Source organism: Rattus norvegicus, chromosome 17 (genome assembly GCF_036323735.1).
Source record: "Rattus norvegicus strain BN/NHsdMcwi chromosome 17, GRCr8, whole genome shotgun sequence".
Classification (NCBI taxonomy): Eukaryota; Metazoa; Chordata; class Mammalia; order Rodentia; family Muridae; genus Rattus; species Rattus norvegicus.
This window is the reverse complement of record NC_086035.1, coordinates 42,148,860-42,165,177: the sequence shown is the minus strand read 5'-3', so window position 1 is coordinate 42,165,177 and position 16,318 is coordinate 42,148,860. Positions and strand designations below refer to the sequence as shown.

At 39.0% G+C, this 16,318-nt stretch overlaps 1 long non-coding RNA gene and 1 pseudogene across 6 annotated transcripts in view; one reads left to right on the top strand and one right to left on the bottom strand.

Moving 5' to 3' along the window:
- LOC108348562 (uncharacterized) overlaps window positions 1-16,318 on the top strand; it is an 87,524-nt gene that overhangs the window by 53,448 nt on the left and 17,758 nt on the right. The window lies entirely within an intron of this gene.
- On the bottom strand, window positions 12,839-13,378 carry LOC134482714 (small ribosomal subunit protein uS14-like; annotated as a pseudogene).

The following is a 16,318-nucleotide window of genomic DNA, read 5'->3' as shown; positions in this document are numbered from 1 at the left end:
ACCAGTGAGAATAACTGTCTTAGTGTCTTCATAAACATCTTTTGCATTCTGACATCAGAAGGAAAAGAATTCCACCAAAGCACTGTACTTATGGTCATCCCCATCTCCTGTTCAATGTTTGTCTCAAAGGGATTATGGGACATTATCTATCTAGCTATCTAGCTATCTGGCTATCTATCTACATGTGCTGGCTGGTATTGTGTGTCAACCTGACACAAACTGGAGTTACCACTAAGAAAGGAGCCTCAGTTGAGGAAATTCCTCCATGAGATCCAGCTGTAAGGCATTTTTCTTAATTAGTGATCAATGTAGGAGGGCCTCTTGTGGGTAGTACGATCCCTGGGCTGATAGTCTTGGGTTCTATAAGAAAGCAAGCTGAGCAAGCCAGAAGAATCAAGTGACTAAGTAAGCAAGCCATCCCTCCATGGCCTCTGCATCAGCTCCTGCTTCCTGACCTGCTTGAGTTCCAATCCTGACTTCCTTTGGTGATGAACAGCAATGTGAGCATGTAAGCTGAATAAATCCTTTCCTCTCCAAATTGCTTCTTGGCCCTGATGTTTGTGCAGGAATAGATACCCTGACTAAGAGCCCTACCTATCTAATTTTAATATTACAAACAAACTTTGGGCCATAAAACTGGCCAACTTCCAAGTGTGGCCATTCAGAGCTCCTTAAATTCATACATTGAAACCAGGAGAAATCCACCATTTCCTATTTCTGGAGCTTCTGGAGACATGCCAGGTTCTATCTTCTCTGACAACAGCAAAACAGAGAAATAAGGTGAGAAGGGCAAGGTGTCCTACCAGTATGAGTTCCAGGGACTATTCAAAACGTCTTTTGAGTAGCCTTGGTCCGTCCCACCCAGCTTCTTTCAAGTCTGTCAACTACTTCACTGCTCTTCTATTGTAGAAAGCTTAGTTACCCATACTGGAAAGAGTATGGATTAATATAGTAATGGAAATAATTTATTTATTAAATTTACAGAGGGCAGAGGCTTCTTAATTGGAACTCCATGCAGAGAGAGAGCATTACCAATAGTAGAAACAGAGGCTAAGGGTCCCAGAGATGCTGGTGTAGGGAGGAGTATGCTTATGGAGTCTTCAAGAAGAGGAGAATGTATTTCATTGAAGTCTTCAAGAGCCAGAGCACATTCACCTGTTTCCTCCTCACAGTTACTAGTGCTTTCTCTTCTTGTGAAAACCTAAGTTCTTGGCTCCTAACCAATATCTGATAAGTTATTGTCTTAGTTAGGGTCTTATTGCTGTGAACAGACACCATGACCAATGTAAGTTTTATAAGGGGCAACATTAAGTTTTATAAGGGACAACATTTGATTGGGGCTGGCTTGCAGGTTCAGAGGTTCAGTCCATTATCATCAAGGCAAGAGCATGGCAGCATCTAGGCAGGCATGGTGCAGGAGTAGCTGAGAGTTCTACATCTTCACTTGAAGGAAGCCAGGAACAGACTGAGCACCCTCAGGCAGCTAGGAGGAGGGTCTCCAAGCCCACCCCACAGTGACACACTTCCTCCAACAAGGTCACACCTTCTAATAGGGCCACTCCCTGGGCAAAGTATATGCAAACCATCACAGTTACTCTCTCTAGTCTTACACAGTAGTTAATAAGATGAGGCTGTGAACTCTTAACCATAGATAAGACATGACATTGCACCGAAATTAGTCTTGTCATCCAAAGGATGTCATTTCTATCCAGTTCCTCTCCCTTTTTGTGAGTGACTTCACTTTGATCACCAATATTCTTTTGGATTTGACTTGTCTTGATTGCCACGAGGCACTTCAAAGACAGCAGTGAAAGCTGAAGGAAGAAATGGAAGTTCCCTGAGGAAAGAATGATGATATTGAAAACAAATACTTGATACTTCCTGTGATGGTTGGTTCTGTCAGTCTGGCATAATCTACAATTGCCTGGGAAACAGGGTGTCCTTGAGGGATTATCAGTTGAGCCTGTGGGCTGGTCTGTGTGGGATTATCTTCTTGTTTTGTTTTGTTTTTTTTGGTTTTTTTTTTCTTAAGACAGGTCTCACTATGTAGCTCTGGCTGTCCAGGAACTCCCTATGTAGACCAGGCTGGCCTTGAACTCACAGAGATGCTCCTGCCAATGCCTTCTGTGTGTTTGGATTCAAGGTATGTGCTACTATCCCTGGCTGGGGTTGTCTTGATTACATTAACTGTGCTCAGAAATTAACAATGGCTAGGCAGTGAGTGAACTCAGAACCTGTCTCAACGTCAACAGAAAAAGTACCAGGGCCACTTACTGGATAAGGACCATATGGCACTGCATGTCAGAGTGAGAGAGGAGTAAAGGCAGGCAATTGTCAAATACCTGGTGGTTTATTTAGTTTTAAAACATTCAGAAAGTAGAGCAACAATGCGAGTAACAGTTAGACACTTGTCACTCTGAGAGAAAAGGAGATGACAATTGACCAGCTATCCTGGCCTATGGCAGAGAAGTGAAATCCCAAAAATGTTGGTTGTTCCTATTTAGGTTCCTTGTACTTTATTTTCTTTTTTCTGGGTCCACCCTTTCCTTCTCCTGAAAAGTATTCTGATAGACCAGTCTGACTCCGTCTTAAGAGTAGAAGCCAGATTGTTACAAGGTAAAAATAAGTTTATTCCTGTTTTCTGTAAAACTTAGGTTTGACCCATGTCTTGACCCACTTTTGGAATTATGACATGTACTATACTCTGGAATTTGACTCACTCCCTGTGTTAGGATTTCTATTGCTGTGTAGAGGCACTATGACCATGGAAACTCTTATAAAGGAAAACATTTAATTAGAGATGGCTTACAATTCAGAGGTTTAGTCCATTATCATCATGGCAGAAAACATGGCAACATGAAGGCAGTCATGGTGCTGGAGAAGGAGCTGAAAGTTCTACATCTTGATCTATAGGCACCAGGAGGAGAACTGACTTGAGCTTCTGAGACTTTAAAGCCTGTCCCCACAGTGACACACTTCCTCCAGCAATGTGATACCTACTCTAACAAGGCCACACCTTCTAATAATGCCATTCCCTATGGGCCAGGCATTCAAACACATGGGTCAATGGGAGCTTTTCCTATTCAAACCACTATAGTCCCTGGTGGTATCCTAACCTCCACCTTGATAAGGTATTCTGCCAAATAATTTTGAGATGTTTTTGAAATAATTTTGAGATGTTTTGCCAAGTTTCTACATAACCAAAATGATTACTCCTAAAATCCCCCAACACTTGGAAATTCCTTAGCCTTTTAATTCTGGGAATATAAAAACCCCCTCTTGATTTTTGGGTTGACCTTTCAAATCTCAAGTTTGGGGAGAGGCAGTTGCCACTCTTTTTATATATTGTGCACATATAATAAAGCTTGCCATAAATTTGGATAATTTGGGTAATGGTCTTTGCTCTCATTCAGCGGGATTAAAATTTCAAAAACTATGCCCTGTGTAATGCCACTTGAGTCTAAAACTAGGACAGTTGAGGGAATCCCCTTCCTCCCTGTCATATGCAGATTAAATTGAAAACAAAGTACTGTTTGTTTCCTGTTTCTGAATGTCTGTTTCCTGGTGTCTGAAAGGAGCAAGGAAAGGTCGGGAAGTCAATGCTCACTAAGAAAAATGAACGGCAGTGATCATGAACATTTGACTAAAGGTGGAGTAGTTGACATTGAGGAGGGCGATAATAAAGCCCAACACGGGCTCTCCATGGCCTCTCTGCTGAGACTGAGTACACAGAGTGTCCTCATGAGTAGCTTACAATATGAGGCAGAAATCACTGCAGCTGGAAGGAGGCTAAGAGATGGAGGAGACGGATGCTACACTATTCTACCTTGGCTGCTAGGCCCAGAGGAACCTAGCCAGAATGTACTTCAAGGACTGCCTGGGGATTTTTGCTTTCATCCAGGAACACTGAGGCAAATGAGAATAAGAATGTGAGAAAAAATTAACTTTCTTGCATTCCATACAAAAGAATAGTATGGACAAACAATAAAGAAAGAAGTTAAGAGTTGGGTTTCCTTGGTTCTGCTGGGATTTCTCAGTCCATCCAAACTCATCCACCCCACTTTTCCTTGTACTTGTCCTATCATATTGCTTTCGATATTCCACCTAAAGTCTGGGAACAGGCTGTGCTACCAACTCCCACCCAACTGCCCTTTATCCACGGATAAAAGACACACATAGTTGCTCATTTTCAACTTGCCTTCTAACACAATTGCTGGGAGCTACTGTCTCCAGCCTAGAAAATTGTGCCCGTATCAATATTCTTATCTCTATACCTCTCCACTTGCCCTAAACTTTAGGTGGTTCATTACAACCCAGACTATCTGTCTGTAGGAGCAGCCTGTGTGGCCACTCTGTTTCCAGATCTTACATGGCTGGTCAACTTTTCTCCATGAGAAATCTGGCAAACTCTGTCTCTCCTCCCTTGCATCTGAGTCTCTTCCTCCAGGGACCCAGAAGTTCTGCCTATCCTTTCACCCAGCAATTGGCCCATGGCTTCTTTACTAACAGATCCAGAAACAATTGGGGAACAAAACAGCATCAGAATCACCCCTATACCGCACCTTTTCTGTCCAATAAAATATTTAAAAACAACCCTCTTCTCCCAGACATAAATTGAACAAAACCACAACAATCATGCAAATTACACAGTATGATATAAAACAATATTTAATCTATCATATTTGTCAGTTAGATCAAGGACTCTACCATCACTCCTAACTTAAAGAATTATGACTATATCCCTAGATTGTGTTTATTTATATTTTGGCTTGTAACACCATCTAAAAATCATGTCTTCCACTCTATAATCTCTCTCTCAATGTTAAACAACTTGAGTTTGGTTATGAGACTAAAACTATTCTTCAACCCCATCATAAGTCTGAGAACAACTTAGATATTACCTGGGTATATAGAAAGCACCAAATATAGCTTCTCAAATTTAAACAATCGTAGAGACAGCTGACTACCTGCACAGTCCCCTAATTCCTCAAAACATTGGAGCATCAGTCATCAGCCTCTGGCCCAGGATCATCTAACAGACTTTTACAAAGCAGAATTATTAAGGACTACTTGCCCTGTATTGGCAGAGTCAAGAGTCAACAGTTGACCATTCTCTATAATGTGTCCTTTTCCTGGAAAGTGTTTTGTCTGCACATGAAATAGGCAATTTCTGACCGGGGCTACCTCACCTGGTGATAAAGATGCTCAATTTCTGGGGTGCTGTCAATAGCAGACATGTCTCATTGACAAATGATTAAATAACATTAAATGTCATAGTCTGTGAATTTCTGATGTTCTTGAAGACTATATACCATATATATACCATATATATGGTAAATACGATATATATATATATATATACATATATATATGGTAATCTGAACTGTTAAGCCTTGTCTATTTTTACACACACACATATATATAAAGATATATAATATCTTTTATGATTAAATCAGAATCCTACATAACCATGAGTTTGCTATCTGGCCTTTAAGTTGTATTAATTAATCATCTAAAAACAGTTCATAATGGCATGCAGAAAAACTGCATCTAAGCTTTGTATTCTTAAATGTGTTGCATAGGCACAATGCCTATCTCAAATTTTTATCAATATAAGAAATGCATACCAACAAAAACCTTAAATCTATTCTGTACCAGTGTAAGTAATTATAACTTCAACTTCACATCCATTATAAAAATTTCTACCAACTAAGATTATGGCTACCAATTGTGTCCTAACTATTTCTTCCCTGTTCAAAATTATGACCATTCCAAAATTATCCCTTAAAAATTACAACTTTTCTATAATTTGTAAAATAATCATTACCAGACTCTCAAAGCCATGGAATTGAGTTGATGAATTCCCACAACTTATTCCTGCTGAACAGGGGCAATGAAAAATTCTTTTTTTTTTAAGATTTATTTATTTATTTTATGTATGTGAGTACACCGTTGCTGTCTTCTGACACACCAGAAGAGGGTATCGGATCCCCATTACAGATGGTTGTGAGCCACCCTGTGGTAACCGGGTATTAAACTCAGGACCATCTCTCTAACCTGTAAAAATTTTTTAAAGGACTGGGGACAGATAGGAAAATTAGAAAATTTGGTTATACTTAAGAAAGCTAGCTTTAGCATCTGTTTTCCAGTCTCTGTATGCTTAGAAGATTCAGGGCTTGACTGGTCTGACTAGGTCCATCTAAAAGGTTGAATGGTTGAATGAGGCAAGTTGACTTGGAACCTATGACAGTCCCCAAAGCTGTTTGGGGCAGCAAGTCAGTTCAGCAATCTCTGAGGATGAATCTTGCTAAAAGTGTACAGTCTGTAATCTATGAATCTCACAACCAAAATTTTAGTACCATTAAGATATTCATATAGATTGTGCAAGGTAAGGTTGAAATTTTGCTCCTTGTTTGAGCAGGTGAACAACTGTCTTTTTTACGAGTTAAATGTATTAATAAGTAATTATAATAAGTCTTCATTCATGCCATGTGAAGGATGGCACAATGAATCTTTGCCTGTCCTATTTGATTTTTCTCAAACTTGTATAGTTCTTCAGGAAGTCTCCCCCTGCCATGTCTGATCCATATCACTCTGGAAGGAGTCCAAAGACATGTCTTCTTTCCTGTCAACACAAATGCAGAGACTTTCTCCCCAGAAATCATTAAATGTTTAGCTTGACCTCTCTACCAGAAGGATTTTAATGTAACCACCAAATTCAAGATCACACTCATTTTGATAACTAAAAAATTCAAAGCAAATAAAACAATCTAAACAAACACTATCTGTTGAGGCAGTGCTTCTACTCTCCTCTGTCCCAACCATCATGAGATGAAGGCCTAAATTATTTATTTAATATCTCTATCTACTTACTCTATGAGCCTATTTCCAGGCTCTCTCTTTATATAATTTCCAAGGTCTAAATTTCTACTGTCTGAGATAGGTTAGGCACCCTATCCATTGGCTTCAATCTAATTTTCTAAATAGAATGCCTCAATATATTCATTTCTCTGTAATTATTTTTTATTAAATTATTTTTTTAAATAACTTTTATTCACCTAATGTAATTTTCATCTTTTTTTTTTCAGAGCTGAGGACCGAACTCAGGGCCTTGTGCTTGCTAGGCAAGCGCTTTACCACTGAGCTAAATCCCCAACCCTTATTAAATTATTATACTCACCGTATAAGCCTATTCTTAGGCTTCTAATCTGTGATACCAGGATAAATTATTCCAGAATTCCGGTGGAGCCCACGTTCAAAGAATTTGAGTATTGTCCTGGCAAGACCTTTTCAAATCTCCTCTAAAGCATTTTTTTCATTCAATCTTCCTAACTTCTCCTTTCTGCAGAGCTTAAAATATCTGTATACTTGAGAACATTTAAACAATCACCATTATACTCCCTTCTACTTAAACAATTAAATCAAATTTTATTTTTCTCTATCCTTTGATTGTCTACTCCTTGAAGGCCAGTAGCCTTTACAATCTGCCTCTCTTTGCCTTCCTCTGAGCAACCAGTCTCTTGCACAGCAGGAGCTCCTAGCACCTGGACCCCAAACTATTTGTATTAGTTCCCAACCTCTAAAAGAATTTCCAATGTGACTCAGGAAAATCTGTGTTCAATTCTATCTTTAAGAACAATTAAACCAAACTTTAGAATTCTATCCTATGATGACTTGCTTGTAAGAAGCAGATGGCCTTTACTGTTTAGTTCTCTGCCTCAGAGTATCCATCCCGTCTCTTTTCACAGCAGGGGATCCCAGTGTCTGGGAGCTGAGGCTCCCCCTGTGTTCCTCTGTTTAAGCTTGCTGCTGCTGGAGCCACTCAGCTCTGCTCACTGAGAAACCAATTTTCCCTCTTCCTAGACTTATATCCATCCTTCTGGGTGATCTATCCGAGAATTACTAAATTAATAGTGGATTCTTGCCTTCCCTGTTGCGTGCCATCTGTTGTGTGTTGCTTTCAATAAATACCCTGCCTAAGTTCGTGGAGAGGACTGCACTACCCAGCTTCCCTTGAATCCACAGACAAAAGACACACACACACACACACACACACACACACACACACACACGGGGGGGGGGGGGGAGTTGCTCATGTTCAACTTGTCTTCTGACACAATTGCTGGGCACTACTGTCTCCAGCCTACAAAATCCTGTCTTTTATCAATATTCTTATCCCCACATCTCCCCATGTGCCCTAAACTTTAGTTGGTTCATTACATCCCTGACTGTGTGGCCACTCTGTTTCAAGATCTTATATGGCTGGTCAACTTTTCTCCATCAGAAATCTGGCAAACTTTGTCTCTCCTCCCTTGAATCCCCACCCCCACTCTCGCTCTCGCTCTCACTCTCTTGCTCTCTCCATGTATCCGGACATCCTGCCTAACACTAGGCTCCCTGATCAGAAATCGAACAGTAGAGCGCCCAATCCTAACTACTAGATACTCAACACTGTCTTGCTTCATGGCTGTTCCTTATTTTCTACCTTAGTCCTCTTCTGACCTCAGACGCCCCTATGCACAATAAGGGAGAAAGGTTTCCCCTTGAACATCACTTGTCTAAAACATAGGCATGCACAGCCATGGATTACTAACCTGATTTTCATAGGTGTATATTGTATCTCTCACTCTAGGGCAGTTAACTCTGATGTCTGAATTTCTCACTACCCTGGTTACATCAATAGAGTTAAAAAGAAACCATAGAAGATATTCAATACTTGGTTATGTCAGAAGAGGTACATTTTTTACTCCTCAGTTTCTGCATTTTCTCTTTATCATTGAATGATGGTCCACTTTCTCAGCTTGTTTTCTCAGGTTATCTTACTGCTACATCTAAAAACAAAACAAAACAAAAGACAACAACAACAACAAAAAACCCAAACCAAACAAACACCCCTTTCTTTTTCTTGTTGATTTCTGGAATATTTACCATCACCCTTCATCTACTGCATTCTGTTTTCTAGAGACCCTTTCTAATACTAATGCCTCATTCTAGCTTTCTTGTCACAAATGGAACCTATGGTCTCTTCCTGCTTCCCCATTGGCAGGACATTTAGTGACATCCTAAGAATATGAATTCTGATTTCCAGCATAATGGTCCCCATTTTTATATATTTAAAAACTCACTCTATACTGATCCATCTAGCCGTGGCTTTGCTTTGCTTGGCACATGGATCCTCTCACAATCGTGAGAATACCTTAGTTCTAATGTCTAGGGTTGGTGAGGCAGAGATACCGAATTCCTGTATAAGACTGAAGAACACTCTAAAAATGTTTTGGTAAAAATAAAAGGTGGCGGAACCAGTTTCCATGCATACCCTAGAGGTCTGGTTCCCACTAGTTCTGGCTCCAGTGGGTCATTGAAACTTTTTTTGTTGAGGCTTGATTTTAACGGGTTGTTGGGAGTTTATACTAAAACTATTAGGGGTCAGATGCTGGGAATGTGAACAAAGTCTACAGTAAAAGAGCCGTGAGATAGGCGGTCTCTGTATGAAACTGACGTGGCAGCGACCTGCCTGGTCAGAAAGTACTTGGGGGCAGTGTGGAGCTGCTGAGATAAATTAAGGCTACTTCCAATGGCAAGCTGGAACCAGAACTAGCGGGAACCAAACCACAAGGCTACGGGCAAGAACTGCCTCCTCCGCTTTTTATTTTTACCGCAACATGAAAAGAATGCAAAATGCTCAGAGAAAGGATGGCAGAACTGGGTAGAACCTGGTTTTGTATTAAGGGTACAGTGAACATAGTACAGTCTCCACATTCTCCATCAGATTGGTTCTATATGATGCTATCTACGATTACCTACATATTGTGTTTATCCCTAAGGACTCGTGTTGGGAGCTTAGTCCAACACATCTTGGCTCAGTGTCATGAACAAGTTCTGGGACCTTTAAGAAGTGCAGTCCTTAGACAATTTGTGCTTGTCCTCAGAAGGGAATATAAGATCTGACTTTGTCTTTGGCGTTCTGTTTGGAAATGTGATCACGTGCTTTCTTCACTATATATTCCTATATATTCACTATATATTCCTAATGCTCTGGCATGAAATCTTCTAAGTGCAGAGTTGATGCCAGGCACCGTGTCCTTGCATTTCCAGAACTGAGTGCTAAGTGATCACATTTTCTTTAATGAAGTTAGCCTGCCTGAGGAAGTTCATGGCTGGGAAAAAAAGCACATTCAAGCACCTTCTAATTTAGGTACACTATCCCACATACAGGGCAAACAGTGGATACTCTGAATGTTTCTTTTTTTTAATTATTGGTTATTTTTATCTATTTACATTTAAAATGTTAATTATTGGTTATTTTTATCTATTTACATTTAAAATGTTATCCCCTTTCCCAGTTTCCCTTTTGAAAACCTCCATCCCCTTTCCTCCCTGCCTCTATGATGGTGCTCACCCACCTACCCACCAACTCCAGCCTCACCATCATAGCATTCCCTTTTGCTGGGGCATTGAGCCTCCCCAGGACCAAGGGCCTTCCCTCCCACTGACAAGTAAGGCAAACCTCTGCTACATCCTCTGCCTTACAGAAGCCTTACAATTTTATGATGTCCCATTTGCCAGTTCTTGTTCAGGAATGTTTCCATTGTGCCTATGTGTTTGAGGCCCTTGCCCACTTTCTCTTCTATTAGTTTCGGTGTATCTGGTTTTATGTGGAGGTCTTTGATCCACTTGGACTTGAACTTTGTACAAGGAGATAAAATGGATTGATTTGCATACTTCTACATGCTGACCACTGGTTGAACCAGCACCATTTGTTGAAAATACTGTCTTTTCTCCAGTGGACAGTTTTAGCTCTTTCGTCAAAGATCAAGTGACCATAGGTGTGCAGATTCACTTCTGGGTTTTCAATTCTATTCCATTGATCCACCTGCCTGTCTCTGTACCAATACCATGCGGGGATTGCTCTGTGATACAGCTTGAGGTGAGGGATGGTGACTCCCCCAGAAGTTCTTTGTTGTTGAGAATAGCTTTTGCTCTCCTGGGCTTTTTGTTATTCCAAAGGGATTTGCAAATTGCTCCTTCTAACTCTATGAAGAATTGAGTTGGAATTTTGGTGAGGATTGCAGTAAATCTGTAGACTGCTTTCAGCAAGATGGTGATTTTTTACTATATAAATTCTGTCAATGAGCTTGAGAAATCTTTCCATCTTCTGAGATCTTTTCAATTTCTTTCTTCAGAGACTTGAAGTTCTTGTCATACAGATTTTTACTTGCTTATAGTTACACCAAGGCTTCTTTGTTATTTGGGACTATTGTGAAGGGTGTCATTTCTCTAATTTTTCTCCACCTGTTTATCCTTTGAATAGAGAAAGGCTACTAATTTGTTTGAGTTAATGTTATACCCAGCCACTTTGTGGAAGTTGTTCATCAGGTGTAGGAGTTCTCCAGTGGAATTTTTGGGGTCACTTAATTATACTATCCTATCATCCTCAAATAGTGATATTTTGACTTCTTCCTTCCAATTTGTATCCCTTTGACCTCTGTTTACTCTCTAATTGCTCTAGGTAGGACATCACGTACTATATTGAATAGGTAGGGAGAGAGTGGGCAGCCTTGTCTAGTCCCTGATTTTAGTGGGATTGCTTCAAGTTACTCTCCATTTAGTTTGTTGTTGGCTACTGGTTTGCTGTATATTGCTTTTACTTCAGTTAGGTATGGGCCTTGAATTCCTGATATTTCCAAGACTTTTATCATGAAGGGGTGTTGAACTTTGTCAGCATCTAATGAGATGCTCATGTGCTTTTTTTTTTCTTTGTGTTTGTTTACATAGTGGATTACATTATGCATTTCTATATATTGAATCATCTCTGCATTCCTGGAATGAAGCCACTTGATCATGATGGATGATTGTTCTGATATGTTCTTGGATTCAGTTTGAAAGAATTTTATTGAGTATTTTTGCATCGATATTCATAAGAGAAATTGGTCTGAAGTTCTCTTGTTTTGTAGGTCTTTGTGTGGTTTAGGTGTGAGCATAATTGTGGCTTCAAAGAATGAATTTGGTAGTGTTCCTTCTGTTTCTAGTTTGAGGAATAGTTTGAAGAGTATTGATAGTAGGTCTTCTTTGAAGGTCTGATAGAATTGTGCCCTAAACCCATCTGGTCCTGGGTGTTTTTTGATTGGGATACTTTTAATGACTGCTTCTATTTCTTTAGGGGTTATGGGACTGTTTAGATGATTTATCTGATCATGATTTAACTTTGTTACCTGGTATCTCTCTGAAAATTGTCCATTACATCCAGATATTCCAGGTTTGTTGAGTATAGGCTTTTGCAATAGGATCTGACGATCTTTTTGAATTTCCTCTGTTTCTATTGTTATTTCTCCCTTCTCATTTCTGATTTTGTTAATTTGGATACTGTTTCTGTGCCCTCTGATTAGTCTGGATAAGGATTTATCTATCTTGTTGATTTTCTCAATAAACCAAGTCCTGGTTTTGTTGATTTTCTCAACGAACCTAGTCCTAGTTTTGTTGATTCTTTGCATAGTTTTTTTGTTTGTTTGTTTGTTTGTTTGTTTGTTTCTACTTGGTTGATTTCAGCTCTGAGTTTAATTTTTTTCTCTTTATCTCCATCTCTTGGTTGTATTTGCTTCTTTTTGTTCTAGAGTTTTCAGGTGTACTGTCAAGCTGCAAGTGTATGCTCTCTCTGTTTCCTTTTGAAGGCACTCAGAGCTATGAGTTTTCTTCTTAGCACTACTTTCATTGTGTCCCATAAGTTTGGTTAGGTTGTGCCTTCATTTTCATTAAATTCTAAAAAGTCTTTAAATTCTTTCTTTATTTCCTCCTTGACCAAATTATCATTGAGTAGATATTTGTTCAGTTTCCATGTGTCTGTGGGCTTTCTGTTGGTTATGTTGTTATTGAAGACCAGTCTGTGGTGATCTGATAAGATGCATTGAATTATTTCAATCTTCTTGTATGTGTTGAGGCCTGTTTTATGATCAATCATATGGTCAATTTTGGAGAAGGTACCGTGAGTTGCTGAGAAAAAGGCATATTCTTTTGTTTTAGGGTGAAATGTTCTGTAAATATCTCTTAGATCTATTTGGTTCATAACTTCTTTTTTTTTTCTTTTCTTTTTTTTTTGCCTTCACTTTTTTTATTCTGTGTGTACAAAGACTAGCATGATTAGTATCACTGGTTAGACAGTCAGTTTTACTGGGTAGACAGTTGAATAATCCATTCAGGTCGCTTAGTCCAACTTAATGAAGCCTATGTCCTTCGCGTACTGTTGGAAGCACTCTCGGCACATGTTCAGCCTGTATTTACGGATCAGACCATGGCAGTTAGAGCAGACACAGCAAGAGCAAGAACCCTGGCCAAACTTCCGAGGATGACTCCAGTAGAGCTGCTAGTGACCCATCTTGCCTTCAGACGCCCAAGGAGGAAAAGAGGTCATAACTTCTGTTAGTTTCGCTGTGTTTAATTTCTGTTTCCATGATCTGATAGAAGTGGAGTGTTGAAATCTCCCACTACTATTGTGTATAGTGAAATATATGTTTCGAACTTTAGTAAACTTTTTTTTTTAATGAATGTGGGTGCCCTTGCTTTTGGAACATAGATGTTGAAAATTGAGAGTTCATCTTGGTAGATTTTTCCTGTGAGGAGTATGAAGTGTCCTTCTTTATCTTTTTTTGATAACTTTGGATTGAAAGTCAATTTTATTAGAGTACAGCTTGTTTCTTGGGACCATTTGCTTGGAAAATTTTTTTTCCAGTCTTTTACTCTGAGGTAGTGTCTGTCTTTGTCACTGAGGTGCATTTCCTTTTTGCAACCAGATGCTGGGTCCTTTTCACATATCCAATCTTTTAATCTATGTCTTTTTATTGGGTAATTGAGACTATTGGTGTTAAGAAATATTAAGGAATAGTAAGTGTTGTTTCCTGTTATTTTTGTTGTTAGAGGTGGAAGTATGTTTGTGTGTCTCTCTTCTTTAGGGTTTTTTGAAGAAAATTATTCTCATGCTTTTTCTAGGGTGTAGTTTTCCTCTTTGTGTTGGAGTTTTCCATTTTTTATCCTTTGTAGGGCTGAATTTGTGGAAAGTTATTGTGTAAATTTAGTTTTGTCATGGGATATCATGGTTTCTTCATCTATGGTAACTGAGAACTTTGCTGGATATAGTAGCCTGGGTGGCACTTGTGTTCTCTTAGGTTCTGTATGACATCTGCCCAGGATCCTCTCGCTTTCATAATCTCTTTTGAGAAGTCTGGTGTAATTTTGAAAGGTCTGCCTTTAATGTTACTTGGCCATTTTCCCTTATTGCTTTTAGTATTCATTCTTTGTTTTGTACATTTGGTGTTTTGACTATTATGTGATGGGAGGAATTCCTTTTCTGGTCCAATCTATTGGCTTATTGTATGTTCATGGGCATCTCTTTCTTTAGGTTAGAGAAATTTTTTTCTATAATTTTGTTGAAGATATTTACTGGACCTTTAAGTTGGGAATCTTTGCTCTCTTCTATATCTCTTGTCCTTAGGTTAGAAGTCCTGTCCCCCTCAAAAAGGCCTGAGCAGATAGATTCAGTGCAGAATTCTACCAAACCTTCAAAGAAGAATGAATAATACTCTAATTATTCCACAAAACAGTAACTGAAGAAGCATTTCCTAATTCTTTTTACAAAGCTATTATTAGTCCATACCAAAACTGCAAAGATCCAGTAAAACTTTATAGATAAATATCGATTGTGGACGTAGGCACAAAGATTCTAAATAAAATACTTGCAAACTAAATCTTAGAGCATATCAAAAAAAGTTTTCTACCCTGATCATATTAGCTTCATCCCAGAGTTGCAAGGGTGGTTCAAATATGTAAATCAGTAAACATAATCAGTGCATGAACAGTCTAAAGGACCAGAGATACCGTCATCTCATTAGATGTAGTAGTGGAACTTTAAGAACATTCACATCCCTTTATGACAAAAGTCCTGGACAGTAAGAATGCAAAGCACATATCCTAATATTATAATAGAAATTCACAGCAGTCTTATAGCCAACAATAAACCAGAAACTCAGAGCATTTACACTAATATCAGGAGCAAAGCAAGGATGATTATTTTTTCCAACCTATTGAATATAATATTTAAAGTCTTATAAAAACTGAAGGGGATACAAAAAGGAAAGGTGACATTTTATTCATAAAAGTCCAAAAGGGGTTGGGGATTTAGCTCAGTGGTAGAGCGCTTGCCTAGCAAGCGCAAGGCCCTGGGTTCGGTCCCCAGCTCCGAAAAAAAGAAAAGAAAAAAAAAAGTCCTTAAAGACTTCAGAAGGAAACTTCTAGAGCTATAAATTTTTCAGCAAAATTCCATGATACAAGCTGAACACATGAAAATAGATAGCCTTTCTACATACAATGGAGCAAGAATCAGAGAAACATTGTTAATTGATAAATATTGTTATCCTCAGGAAACATCCTGGAATTTAGAAACAAAATCTTTAAGACACAGAAGAAAGAAATTGAAGAGGACACTAGAAGATGGAAAGGCCACCCATGCTCAAGGATTGGTAGATTTCCTATTGTGAAAATGAAATTTTCTTGCCAAAATCAATTTACAGATTCAATGCAATCACCATCAAAATTCCAGCAGAATTCTTCATAGAAATTGAAAAAATCAAATTCATATGGAAATTAAAACAAGGGTTGGGGATTTAGCTCAGTGGTAGAGGGCTTGCCTAGCAAGCACAAGGCCCTGGGTTCCGTCCTCAGCTCGGGAAAAAAAGAAAAAAGAAAAAAATAGAACTGTAAGCAGGAAATTAAAACAAAACAAAACAAAAACAACAACCATCCTGAGAAGAGCTGAAACAATCCTGAATGATGAAAAGAACTGTTGAAGATTACCCCAGATTTCAAGCTGTATCATGGAGCCATGGTAATAAAAACAGCGTGGTGTCTACACAAAACCAGACTCACTGATCAATGGAATGGAACTGAGGACTCATGAAAAAGTTCACACACCTATGGACCACTGATTGTTGACAAAGAAGCAAAACACAAACTGAAGAAGAGACAGAAGTCTGACTGCATCTGCATCCCAAATGCTTGCAAACAGGACAGCTGCATATACAAGAATCAAAATAGATTCATGTTTATCACCATGCACATAAAAACTCCCACAAGACCAGATTACCCAGAATCTGATAAAAGACAGAGTCAGAGATAGGTTTGGAATCATTGGCTCAGAGAAGACTTTCAGAATAGGACACTGACAGGACAGGCAGTAAGATTAGTAAAACAGAACCCCATGAAGCTAATAACCTCTGTACAGCAAAGGACATTGTCATTTGGCAAAACAGCAGGATGGGAAAAACTGTTTACA